Genomic DNA, 14513 nt, shown 5'->3' on the forward strand with positions numbered 1-14513 from the left:
TAGAAGACTTCCAGGATCACCTGGCATGTAACTAGCTGAGGTAGAACTCAAACTCGGGTGTTGTGACTTTATATTCCATGCAGCTCATACTCTAGCATCCTGAATGTCAATGAGAGGATTAGGGAACCTGAGATTCTTTAACGTATTTGTTAGAGAAATAAGGCAGGGGGGTTTCTGAGCCTCAGTGGGCTCCCAGGAAGGAGAGGCAACATGAAAATATCACAGCAATTCACTGACAGAGAAGGAGATGGGAATTAGAGGCATTCCTAGGGGCTGCCTTTGATGATATTCAGATTTCTGATGAAATGTGCTTAGGGACAAGCATAAACATGCTGAAATACCTGTGCTTGCTGCTGTTTGGATGTGTTCTTAATGTAAATGCTGTTTATTACAATTTTTCCCTTCTAAATGTCTTCATGCATTTTCCCCAAGTAGGCAAACAAGAAGCTGGGCTCAGCCATCTCAGTTGTTTTTTAATACTTCTCCTGCACATGTCCAAACTATGGCTTTACACGGCTGATCTTACCGGATGAACAATCTGGAATGTGAGATACTGCATCACATCCAGAAAATACCTCTGAAAATTAGTTGGTATGAAACGATGTGTCTGTCGCTCATTTTGGAGCAGGCCCCGGCGCTGGAGTCCCCTGGGGGACAGTAAATGGCCTTCTCCACCACTGACTGACCCCTAGGCAAAGCTGGAGGCCAGCTCAGTCATTTAATTTGAACAAATCCAATAGAAAATGGTAAATTGAGACAATTAATTAAAATCATTCTGCTCCTCTTGACTCTTACACCTTTTCTGCCTGGACAGTTTAGTTGAAAGTGGTGATGGATGCCTGAATTATCCAGATAATTACTTCATTCTCACTTCATTAATAACATAGCCATGTCTCCTTGTGAGAAGGCAGATGAGCTATTTGCTCCCTTACTGGTCAGAGAAGTAAGAGCCTTCTTAAAAGGAGGGAGGCAGAGAGGTGGGAGAGTCAGGCTGCGCAGGCAGCTTCTGAGCCTACCTCAAGGAGGACTGGGCCCATCCTCAGGGCAGATCAGCTCCAGTCTTGAGCCTGATTCCCCTCTGGACAATGCTTCCTTCTCCCCCCATCTCTCACTCCCTTTCTCCTCTGATTCTCTAGGGCACTCACTCTCTCACCCCACCACCAAATCTCAGCCGCAGTCTCCGCCCTCACTGGGAAGGTGCGTCTGTCCTATTCTTCCTCCTTTTTCTCACTCTTGCCAACCGGTGTCCCAATACCTCAATTCATCTGTTTTCTGAGTTATTTTATGAGCGGGGATCCTGGTACATGTGGAATTCGCTACTTTGCTGCCATAGCAAAGTATCACAGACTGGGCAGCTTAAACAATAGATACTGATTTCCTCACAGCTCTGGGGTCTGGAAATTCAAGATCAAGTACTGGCATAGTTGGTGTCTTTTTTCCCCCCTCATTGCTGGATTCAGGTTTTTTTTGTTTGTTTTGTTTTGAGATGGAGTCTCACTCTGTCACCCAGGTTGGAGTGCAGTGTCATGATCTCAGCTCACTGCAACTTCTGCCTCCTGGGTTCGAGCAATTCTCCTGCCTCAGCTTCCTGAGCAGTTGGAATTACAGGTGTGCACCACCACGCCCAGCTAATATTTGTAATTTTAGTAGAGATGGGGTTTCACCACGTTGGCCAGGCTGGTCTCGACCTCCTGACCTCAGCTGATCCACCCACCCGCCTTGGCCTCCGAAAGTGCTGGGATTATAGGCGTGAGCCACCAGGCCCGGCCTGGATTTGGGTTTTTAATATTTAAGATATTTTGCTGTACATATATTCTTAAGTTAAATGGGACTGTATTTTTCTTATCCTTTTAATTTTACTTTATGTGTTTATATCTCTGATAAACAGTATAGATAATTTTTTAATTTTACTTTTTAAATTGACAAATAATTATACATATTCATGGGGTACATAGTAATAGTTGGATACATATAATCAGATTAGGGTAATTACCATATTTGTCATCTCAAGCATTGATCATTTCTTTGTTTTGGGAATAGTCAATATTCTCCTTCTAGCTATTTGAAACTATATGATGTATTCTTGTTACCTGTAGTTATCCTAAGGTGCTATAGAACACTAGAACTAGAATGTATCCAGCTGTAATTTTGTATCCTTTAACAAATCTCTCCGTATCTTTCCCTTCGCCATCCTTCCCAGCCTCTAGTTCCTCTGTTCTACTTTTAACTTCCATGAGGTTAGAGCTGCTTTCTTCTGAGGCCTCTCTCCTTAGCTTGTGGATGGCTGTCTTCTCCCTGCATCTTCATGTGGTCCTCCCTCTGTGCATGTCTGTGTACCAATCACTCCTCATAAGGACAACAGTCATATTAGATTAGCGCCCATCCTAACAACCTCCTCTAATCTCATTACCTCTTTGACAACCCTATCTCCAAATACAGACACATTCTGAGGCATTTGAGGTTAGGTTTTAACATATGCCTTAGTTTGCTCAGGCTGCCTTAACAAAATAGGTTCATCAACAGAAATGTATTTTCTCACAGTTCTGAAGGCTAGAAGGCTGAGATCAGAATGAACGCTGTCTCCCCCGCTTTCAGACAGCTGCCTTTTCACTGCATCTTCCCATGGAAGGAGGATGAGTGGGGAGAGAACTCTCTGGCATCTTTTCTAATAAAGGCACTAATTCAATTGTGAGGGTCCCACCCTCATCGCCTCACCTAAATCTAATCACCTCCCACAGGCCCCATTATCCACATACCATCACACTAGGGGTTAGGGCTTCCACATATGGATTTTGGAGGGCAGAACGAGCCTGAATGGGAATGACAAACAAAAATATGTGAGCTCCTTACAGTTGGAATAGTGCAGGTCTGCACCTCTGGTATTTCCTGAGAAAGGCTCTTAAAATCTTTGATAAGACTCTGTCAGCTGACTAGCTGACCAGGCACTATGGTTTTGATGGGCTTGAGACTGCCTCAAGTGTGACCTGCCCAGCATCCGAGTGCTGCCTGAGACCAGCTTTGGTTATGATGTGTGTGGCCGTGGAGAAGTGTTGTGGGAGGATGTCTCTGGGGCACAACACTGGCAGATTTGCTGCTGTACTCTGGTGGCCATAAAGCCATGAAATCCTGTGGCATTCATTCCAGGAGTAGGACAAATCCAGAAAACGACTGTTCTAGAACACTCATAAAGCCTTTCAGCAGCAGCAGAATAACCCAGGAAGAAGAACGATAAAGCTAGTTGACTTTTGCTGTCTGGAAGCTGTTTCTCTCCTAGCAAAGTAAACTCATCTCTAGGGCATTAAGGGCAGGCTCCAGAGAGCTGTGGACTCCCACGCACCTTCAAGCCAGCAATCCTTTTAGCTCAAGAGATAACACGGCCAGTAACCTTGGCCTCCTCAGGAAGGGCAGGTCAGGGCTTTGATGCTGTGAATGATTTGGTTGGGAAACAAGAGATAGGACGGTGTTCCTTGCAAGAAATAAACACACTAACAAATTTTAAAATTAGAAAAAAATTCATTTATATGAGGTGTCAGGCCTCTTCCAGGAAGTACTAGAAGAAATATTTTTGGCTATTTATGAGATTTTTAAAGTGACACCATTGACATCAATCAGCCTAAAAAAAAAAAAAAGCAAAATAATAGCCTATTTGGCAAAAAGTGATATCAAACTAAGACAAAAACAAACAAACATTATATTGCTTGTCTGAGTAGTGTGATAAACCCAACAGCAGTTTAGCTCCATTGTGGTCAGAAAATTTACTCTGTATGATTTCAATCTTTTAAATTTGTTGAGTCTTGTTTATGGCACAGAAGATGATCTATATTGGTGAACATTCCATGCACACTTGAAAAAAAGTACATATTCTGCTGAGTTTGGAGTAGTTTTCTACAAACACTAATTAAATCCTGCTGGTTGAGGGTGTTGTTGAATTCCTGTACATCCTTGCTGATTTTGTCTGCTGGTTCCATTAATTGCTGAGATGGGGTATTGAAGTCAGCACCTATAAATGAAGCTGGGGCTCAAAAGCCAAAACCAAACACACTGTGGCCTCCAGCTCTTAATCAATCAATCAGTGAATCAGTACAAAGCATTTATTGGTAATTTCAGCATCCTTGGCCCTATCCTGGGTGGTGAAGGAAAGGGGAGATGGGGCTTAGTTAGGAAAACTTGGTATTTACATCATGTATGAAATAGATATGTGTATGTTCACGCTGATATGCTAAAACATTTGTAACTTCCCTTTCAAAGATTTTTATATGTGTTCCATCAATTCATCCGGTTAGCCAGACTTGGTTCTAGGTAACCACATAGAACAATAAGAAGGCAGGCAGGCCTTCCACATGCTGGGTGATCTATGGAACAGCTTACTCTTGTTACAGAACAAGTAGGTCCTACACAGACCAAGAAGATGCCCACCATTTATGCAGGGCTAGGTACTGATGCTTCCTTTGCTAATGCATCTCTTGTACTTACGGGTGTGGGCTACCAGCGTGGCTAAGAGCACAAGCTCTGAAGCCAGGGGCCTGTTCAGCTCTGCCACTCACTAGCTGTGTCATTTGGGACATGTTATTTAATTGCTTGGGGTTTTGTTTCTCTATCTGTAAAAAGGAGATCATAACAAATGGTACCTACCTGATAGGGTTTCATATTTATTAAATAAGTTAATACAGTTGAGGAACTTGGCACAGTGCTGGTGCTTGGTTAATAGTCCATACATACTGATTATTATCATTAGTCTACCAATATATTCTCTCACGTTCTCTTTCTTCTTCTGTGGGTCTGGGACCTTCCAGCGAGCACACAGTGTGGGACCTTCCAGTGTCCACTTCAGACTCTTACCCAAGGATACCAAGACGAATACAAAATGTTTTTCTTTTTTTTTGAGATGGAGTCTCACTCTGTCGCCCAGGCTGGAGTGCAGTGGCACGATCTCGGCTCACTGCAACATCTACCTCCCGGATTCAAACGATTCCCCTGCCTCTGCCTACTGAGTAGCTGGGGTTACAGGCGCACGCCACCACGCCTGGCTAATTTTTGTATTTTTAGTAGAGATGAGGTTTCAGCATGTTGGTCAAACTGGTCACAAACTCCTGACCTTGTGATCCACCCACCTCAGCCTCCCAAAGTGTTGTGATTACGGGTATGAGCCACCGTGCCCAGCTCAAAGTGTTTTTCTATTAGTTTACTTTTAGCATGAACTACATAAATAGTCAAACTATAAGACCAACTGTCAACTTAAAAGAGGTATAATAGCTGCTGGAGTCATGCGTGGTGGCCAAGTAAGATGAACTGTTTTTACAAAAGATCTAAACCTCTGAGAGATTTTACAGATCATTCCTTTGGATGTTAGCTGAATGGTCAATGGACATTTTTGTGCTACTTGTGTTTTACTAAATATGTCCATGATATATCTTTTTTTACTAGGTGGATTTCACATTTGAAGTGAAAATGCCAGCTTCTCATTTTATAAAAAGTATGCTTTTGCTTCTTATTTGGTATCTCTATTTTTTCAATGCAGTTTCTGCAGAAACTTTGAAACTTTCAAATTATTTTTCAGGTAGGCTGTCCCTTCATCTCTCTTTAACATCTATGAAAAACAAATAATAATCTCAATTTATAAAAATACCATCCAAAGCCTAACTATGGGATAACATTTGCAATCCAATTAAAAAATTCCACGGTTGAGCTGAAAGTGGGGTTGCCTTAGAACCTCCCTGGCCACCAGTATCCAGGACCCCAAACCCTAATCAGGGATGGAAAGTAAACCCTCACAATGAAGTCTGTTAGAGAGTATCCTTATGTAAAAGATTGCAGAACTGGAATTCATCGTTTTGTGATTTGTTATGGTGGGGAAATACTTTTCAATGTTCTAGTTGCAATGAAAGATTAATACTAGATAACAAAATGCCCCTCCCATTCATGAATCCAATCAGTTGTTCCAAACCTTCTAAGGCTGTGTGACTCTCCCAGATCTAGCTGTGTCACCCTTGCAAGGGGGAAAGGACTTTCAGCCCTTGGGCAAGTCTCTTACTGTCCAATAGTCTTCTCTACCTCACCCCCAAAGTATAGGGGTTTAACTAAGTAAGCCAAGATTCTTTAAGTTTTATTCCCTCTCTCACCCTCTGAATTTTACATTAATTATTCTCTGACAGTCACAAGTCTTTTAAAACCACACTATCATATCATTCAAAAGATGTCAATCACAAGGCCTGGTTTCAACTTACACATATGTTCTCAACATATATTTACTGACTGTCAAGGTTTTGTATGCCAGGTTAGTGATTTGAGATTCTCCACAAAAAGGAAGATTCAGTGAGGGATTCTATAGAGAGAGAGATGAATACTGCAGAAACAAAAACACTTAAGTGGTAGACAGGGAAAACAGGAACACAGAACCGAAAAGTAAGAAAAGATACAGAAGAGGGTGGTGGTGCCCATCTTGCCTGCCCCAACCTTCTCTAGGTAGAGATGGGCATTGAAGACTCAACTCTAGGCTCTACTTACCTGGGCTCTGAGCCCGTGAGACCAAAGCTCACAGGATCTGCCCATAAGACACCTCCTCCTCACTGATCAGTCAAGTCAGAAGTGGGTCTTCCGGTCCTAAACCTGGCTTCACTGTGCACAGAGAGCCCCTGAGTCCCATGTCCTAAAATATGTGAAGGTGATTAGACAAACTGGGTCATTCTTGTCATACTGAACCAAATAAGACTCCAGGTGCCAAGGGGAAAAAGCACTTGGGGTGCAAAGCACCTGCTCCAAGAATTAAATTTTCTGCAAGCTCAGCTGTAAATTTTCTGCAAGCCCAGACTGGTGTAACCCTAAGACCAGTTTTGCCTAGTAGCTGCTAAGACAACCTGCCTCTAAGACTAATTTTACCTACCACTGTCACTCACCAGTCAGAGCTTACCAGCTCCTAAAATCTTCTCTAGTGTCAAAGAGTTTTCTTTCAAAACAGTAAGTGCAGCATTTCTCTTTCTGATAAAACTCCCATTCTTCTCTTTGTTCTTCAGACATAGGAAAGACCGGGCACTCTGTGTGTTTGCCTTGAATTTCAATTATTGCTTCCCAAGTAAAAGGTTGAAATTTGAAGATTTGTCTGTATATATTATTTGACTTCAGCAGATACGGTCTCTGTGAAAGCAGTGGTGTAGCGCAATGGTTGAGAACTGTGGCATCTAAAACGAGCTGGCCTGGGCTTGAACCCTCCTTAGGCACTTACTAGTCATGTGATTTTGAGCAAGTCACTTGACTTCCTTATGCATTAGTTTCCTCACTCTAAAGATGGGAATAAGCACAGCCCTGCCTTATACAGTTGCTCTTGTGATAAGGATTAAATGAATTAACATGGGTTAAGAGCATCTGTCGAAAGTAGGTAAGGACTTATCTAAACATTAGCTATATACACGGTTATTATTGTTACATTGTTACATGTGCACAAATCATAGTTTTCAGGACATCTGCACTTATTGGAGCTTGCATGGCTGATGTACTGCCTGGCCCGTGCTCGCTCCTCTTCTGTTGCCCTCTGCTTCAAGCAGAATTGACTTTCTCTGGAAGTAAAATGCCAGTACCCGTCTATTAGTTTGAACTGTATATGACATTGCCATTTTTTATAGGTCACAAATGATTGAACATTGAAGATTTTCTGTGGTTTAATCTAAAATGAGCAATGGTCTTGGCATAAACCATCAAACAAACAACCTGCACTTCACACTCTGAATTATGATCTTGACCTCCGTTTTGAGAACCAGCTATACTCTCAGCACTTCGAGTCCTAGACTGACCCATTTTGGGCTTGCTACCTCCTCTGTTAACCCTAGGGCTGAGGAATAATAATGATGATGATAATAATAGAGGATCCTTTATAGCTAAAGGGCATATATGATAGTTGTAAGGGGAAGAGAAATCACTCCAACTTGGAATACCATGGCTGGCATATGCACCCTCAGATTAGAGTAGTTATAACATGAGACACAGATGGCCACATGGTAGCCTTTCACCCCATTTGCCTCATAAGGATCCCTAAGTTCACAAGATAATGTTAATTAGTAAGTGATAGATGTCAACTTCTAGTTTAACATTAAAATATTTATATATCATGGGACTACTTCCTAGGCACACAGTAGATACTGTCACAAAAGGTTGTTCTTTCCACATCATGATAAAGGACATAGTTCTTAAACCTATGAAAAGATGCTTATTCTATCTTATAATAAGAAAAAATGACCAGGTGTTGTGGCTCACACATATAATCCCAACACTTTGGGAGGCCAAGGCAGGGGGATTGCTTGAGTCCAGGATTTCAAGACCAGCCTGGACGACCAGAAGTTACCAAATAAAGTGAAAAAAACAAAAACAGAAAACAAAAACAAAAAAAACTAAGTGGGCGTGGCGGCAAGCACCTGTGAGTCCCAGCTACTAGGGAGACTGAGGGACTTAATCTGGGGAGGTTGAGGCTGCAGTGAGCCATAATCGTGCTATTGCACTCCAGCCTGTGTGATGAAGCAAGATCCTGCCAATAAATAAGTGAATAAAAACAGCCATAATTGCATTGAGTTACCACATGATGAACTTCCTAGGAGTTGGAGAGTGGTAAATCCCTCCAGTGAGATATGAGGGAGGAGAGGACTGATATTCCTACTGACTCACTTCTCTGGACACACTCCTACTTGTTTCTCCAGACTCAGTTTCAGGTTTGGGGATAAAGTTTTTTTAAGAGGTCAGTTACAAAATGCAAGATCATCTTCTGTTTATGTGCCATATGATCTCTTTCCATGACTCTCATTCATCCCATCTCATCAGTCCTGTCCTGAGTCCTATTGAGTCCTCAGTGCTGTGCTAGCCACATAGGAAAGACATACATGACAATCCTTGCCCTCCTAAAAAGCCAGAAAAGTGAACAGTAAGTAGGAGAAAATGTTAGGCTCCCGATACATCTTCTTTGCTCCTGATTCAGGATTCAGTGGCTTATTTTCCCCCAGTTTTTTGGTAAGCAGCCAAACAGTTGAATCTCACATTCTAGAGGGAGTGGAGAGACATCACCTTACCATAAAACACCTGCTTTCCTGGGAGTAAAGTCAAGTTGGAAATTCTACTTGTCTGTGGAAATTCCACTGGATATAGCAAACCTTGCATCTCTCCTCTCCTTTTCTGGTGTGGTGAGGATGATGGAGTGTATATTTCCTTGGTACTCTGTGAGCCTGTAGAGAGGGGTGTTTGCATGAGGAGGCAGAAATCTATTCTATTTGGATTGAGGACTTCTTCATCACAAGTGATGAATGATAGCAAAAAGAAAAGTTATGAATTATAGTTTATTATTTCCATTGCTTTTCCCACCTCCCCCTGGGCTGGGAATTTCTTTCCTGGGCAGAGACAGATAACTTTTACCTGTCTGGCTCTGCTTGTGGTAAGTTAAGAAGGCAGCAAGGTGGCCTCTAAAGGTTTCTTTCCATCCTGTAATTTGTATATTCCTGAATTTGGTGACATGCTTCAGACAACAGACTAATTGCTCTTCCTGTGTTGTTATCCCTCCTGCTTTCAACGGTTCTTATTTCACCTGTTGTTCCCTCTCTCTCCTATGTCCAGATTCTGCTCATTGGCAACATGGTCATTCTAAGCATTGGAATTAGGCTTGGGTGTGCATCCTGCTTCAGGTCTCAGTGATTGTCATGGCAATAGGCAAATTGTTTAATTTCTTAGAATCCATTCTTTCATCTTTAAAAGGTCAATAAGAACCATCTTCTTACTGCACAGGTTTTGAAACCACACCTTTGGTTCCATTTTGGCTTTGCTATTTCCTAGCTATAAGCCCTTCAGATAAACTTTACTTCTCTGTTCCTGAGCTTTGTCATCTGCAAAGTGGGGGTGATGATACCACTAACTTCATAAGGGTTGTAAGGATTAAGTGAAGAAATAATGTAAAGTCCTTGTAACAATGCCCGGCACACAGCAAGTACTCAACAAATATTATATATCATTATTACCTCTCAGGGTCATTCTGAGGATTACCCAGGAAAACATATATAAAGTGATTAGAACAGTATGTGAACCTTGTCAATCCCTACCACCTTAAAAATACTTTTTTCATCCTGAATCACTAACTATTCCTTTCTTCATTTCTCCTGAATTTTCCCACAATGTACTTCTCCAAGATGTAGATCACACACATTGTCTCCATTTCCCCACTTCCATTCACCTCTCAGCTCAATGTGATCCAGTATAGGCCCTCTTCATCACTCAGAAACATGGAAATTGTCCTATTAATGCTGCCGGAACTCACCTAACAAATCCAGAGGCAGCATCTGAATCTTTATCTGGCTTGGCCTTCCTGTAGCATTTGAAACTGATGTGTACTACATCCTTCTTGAAGCCCTCCTCTCCCCTGGGTTTCATGTCATCACTTTCTGCTAGTCCTCCTGCCATCTTGCATGCAGGACCTTTGTAGCCTGCTTTACAACTATTGCCTTCTCTCTTCTTTAAACATCAGTCTTCTCCTGGGCTCTGCCTTTGCTACTCTTTATTCCGCCTATTCTTGGCTTCAACTTCTACCTCTATGGTGAGAGTTCCACATTTATAGCTTCAGCTCAGTTTCCTTCTCTGAGACCTAACAAATGTAATGGACAAACCCATCCAATTGGATGTCCTGAAGGCATCTTAAACACAAAGTGTTTAAAATGAATACACCAGCTCACCTATCCTTCACTCTTAATAAGTCTCTTCTCTGTGTTCTTTCCCTGTATTAGTGAATGATACTGTTGTCTTTCATGTGTTCAAGCCAGAAATCTAGGAGTAATCATAGTCTTTTCCCCTTTGTTTTTTATACTACTGCACCCCATCAATCCTTAAGCCTAAGAAGTATGCTTTTAAAATATCTCCTCCAATCCTTCTCTACTGCCTCTCATCTGAACATGGCTCTCCTGTGTTATTATAATAGTCTCCTTGCATTGTAGCTACAGCTACACAAATTATTGTGTGGTCTCCTGAATATTTCACACGTACTCATAACTCTGAGTCCTGGATGATGCCTATGCCTGCCTGGAATGGCTCCTTCCCATTAGTTTGAAAAATAGAATTACAATCCTCTCTAGCTTTCCCCGATGTCCCCAGCACATTTAGTTGCTACCCATGGGATTTGTATATATTTCCATTGTGGTGATATCTAATTTTACCATAACTGTTTATTTGGCTGTCCATCTGTACATTACTATGAACCTCTTAAAAGTGAAGGCAAGCCTTTTCATTTTTGTCATCTTAGTGCCAGGCACACCAAAACCTTTCCACCTGGATGTCCCACAAACATCTAAAATATGGCATGTTTGCTGAATGACTGACTGAATGAATTTGTTGAACAAATCTTTTCTATCTTCTGTATCCTGAGTGTGGGACAGAACTATCTTTCTCACTTTCAGTGACAAATATTTCATCACCTCTTGGTTGATAGAAATGCTAACTGACGCTAACACATGTTAGTTCTCATCGGCCATTTATAACTTATAGTTTTCTCAGTCCCAGCCACCTATAAGAAGTGATAAATAAAATTTATTCAAGCTAGATTCATTGAAAAGATCATCGTTTGAATTAAAGCACAGCATTGATAGGAGTGCTTGGATGCACAGTTGGATTTGAACAGGATGTTGGTATTTCAGAGTATAGCTTTCTTTTTACCTGGCATACATTTTAAAAGATCAATAAAAACAAATTGGGTAATTATTTGCAGGTCACCTTTTTAAAGTTCTGTATACAAACACAAATACACACACATATCCAAATATACACACACATATTCATTCACAAATCTAAAAATATTTACTCAGCTACCATATTATCCAGCAATCCTACTTCTGGGTATTTATCCAGAGAACTAAAATCGGGATCTCAAAGAGATATCTGCACTTCTATGTTTATCGCAGCATTTTTCCCAATAGCCAAGATGTAGAAACAACCTAAACGTTCATTGACTTGACAGATGATTGCAGATGAAGACAACGTGATGCAATGGAATACTATTCAGCTTTAAAAAAGAAGAACATTGGCCAGGCGTGGTGGCTCACGCCTGTAGTCCCAGCAGTTTGGGAGGCTGAGGCAGGTAGATCATGAGGTCAAGAGATTGAGACCATCCTGGCTAACATGGTGAAACCCGGTCTCTACTAAAATATAAAAAAAATTAGCTGGCCACGGTGGTGCGTGCCTGTGGTCCCAGCTGCTCAGCAGGCTGAGGCAGGGGAGGCAGGGGAATTTCTTAAACTCAGGTGGTGGAGGATGCTGTGAGCCAAGATTGTGCCACTGCACTACAGCCTGGGCAACAGAGCAGCAAGACTCTGTCAAAAAAAAAAAAAAAAAAAAAAGCAATACCTGTAGGTGACAACATGGATGAACTTTGAGGACATTAAAACCAGACACAGAAAGATAAATACAACTTGATTCTATTTTTAATGAGGGATCTAAACAGTCAAATGCATAGATTCAGAGTGGGATGGCTGTTGCCAGGGGCTGCAGAAAGGAAAAATGGGGAGTTACTAATTAACAGGCACAAAGTCTCAGTAAGGCAAGATGAATACTCTCTAGATATATGCTACACAATATTATACCTATCATCAGCAATAATGCATTACGCACTTAAAATTTGTATGAAAATAGATTTCATGTTAAGTGTTCCTGTCACAATGAAATAAAATACTTACTAAATATCGAAGGAAAAACTTCACATCTTCATCCAGTAGATGGTTTTTAGCTATTTCTACTGTCTGTTAGGTCACACTTAACATAGAGAATGCTCTTTCTTTGTGTCTTGTGAAATTCATTCTAGCTCTACACTTTATAAAACTTTGTTATACCTGAGAAAAGGCACAAGGAATCCACTTTTTAATTCTTTTTTATGATTCAGTAATGATATACAATTTTTATTTTCATAAAATTCTTTGGGATTCAAAAAAATGAAGTAGTTTTGAATTGGAAATCTGAACTCTGGTACATGGAGCACCGGCTCGCTTCTTAAGCAAAAGAACCAATCAGTTAATAACAATGAAACATAAAGCTGTAAAGGGTGGAATATAGTTCTCATTTCTGAGCTATCTGAAAAATGCCACAGTGCCAACTTTCATTATCTTTTCCATTATCATCTAAATGTGTATTTGAAATACGGCATCATAAATGAAATGGATGTTTTTAAGTTGTCTTGTTAGATTTTCACTGGTCATAAAGCTGGCCAATATTATTTTCTATTATCTTAGCAACCAATCAGAACTTTTTAAATACAAATCTTATACAACTCTTCAAAATTAATGTTATGTAACTAAATGCACCTGGTATGGTTAACTGTTAGCTTTTCCTATTCTTTATTACTCCATGAGTAATGAATCAATTATGACAGAGATGATGTCAATTTAGAATATTAGAAAGAATAAATAGAGGACAACATACTTTTTCTATAGCCCAACTTTCTCACTTGTCAGACCACTGAATTTAGTGAATGAATTAATTTTGCTAATATTAATTATGTGTAAAAGATGCATTACTCTAAATAATCAGAATTAAAATAAGCCCATGGTGCAACATTTTTTTTTTAAGATGAGGTATTATTACACAAAGAAAAAGAAGCAGTTCTGAATTATGTATAGAATTAACCTTGGTTGGACTTGGGTAAGATAAAAGCTGGGAAATTAAGCTATAGTTAGTCTTCTGGTAAATACATCTGAATTTATATTGCAAATTGTTTAGAAGTTATTTGGTAACTTACAGGATAATTCTTGCAGGTAAATTATTTCCCCTAGGTCCTTGGCTAGGGGGTCATTCTGAGGTTAAAACAAATAAAACACTCCAAACACCCAAAAACAGTTTTACTCACAACAAAAGAGAAGCACAACAGCCCAATAATTTTAAAGAATAAAGCTAGATTTGCTTAGAGGCAAATTTTTAAAATTCAGATTGTATAGGCACACTATGTTAAATATAAAATTAGCAAAGATAAGCCTCTGAATTGCAATAAACCAACTCAAAAAGAAACACGATGGCCCAGCTGGAGATAAAAGAGTCAGCCTAGTCTTTTCTCTCCACATTTTTATTAGCAGCAAGTATTGTGACAGAATCTACCACAGGGTGATCTGTGCTCTCCACATTGATGACAGAAGTGAGATTGGCTGCGTTGCACAACAAATTGTTTTCAACTTACTTGTTTCTGAACATGCTGCTGCAATAGGAGGGAAATTGGAATTCTTGTACATACTTTATAAGGAGTAACATATGACACTGCATTTTCCAGAAAATCAGAGTTAGACCTCAGATTTGGTCAAAGTACTTTTAATTGACTTTCCAGTGGGTATAGATCTCATCGAAGTGGTGATACTGTGATCCTGAGAATCTGCTCTGACCACTTGTTTAGTAGATATTGGGGTAGTAAACCACATAGAAGGTAGATTCTGTCACTCTCAAGATTTTCTCCTCCTTTTCATCCGGGGTTATGGGACTACTCTTCATACTTCAAGAATGGCAAAATTACTGTAGAGAAAACTAATCAT

This window comes from Cebus imitator, unplaced genomic scaffold, assembly GCF_001604975.1.
Source record: "Cebus imitator isolate Cc_AM_T3 unplaced genomic scaffold, Cebus_imitator-1.0 Scaffold1, whole genome shotgun sequence".
NCBI classification, from domain to species: domain Eukaryota; kingdom Metazoa; phylum Chordata; class Mammalia; order Primates; family Cebidae; genus Cebus; species Cebus imitator.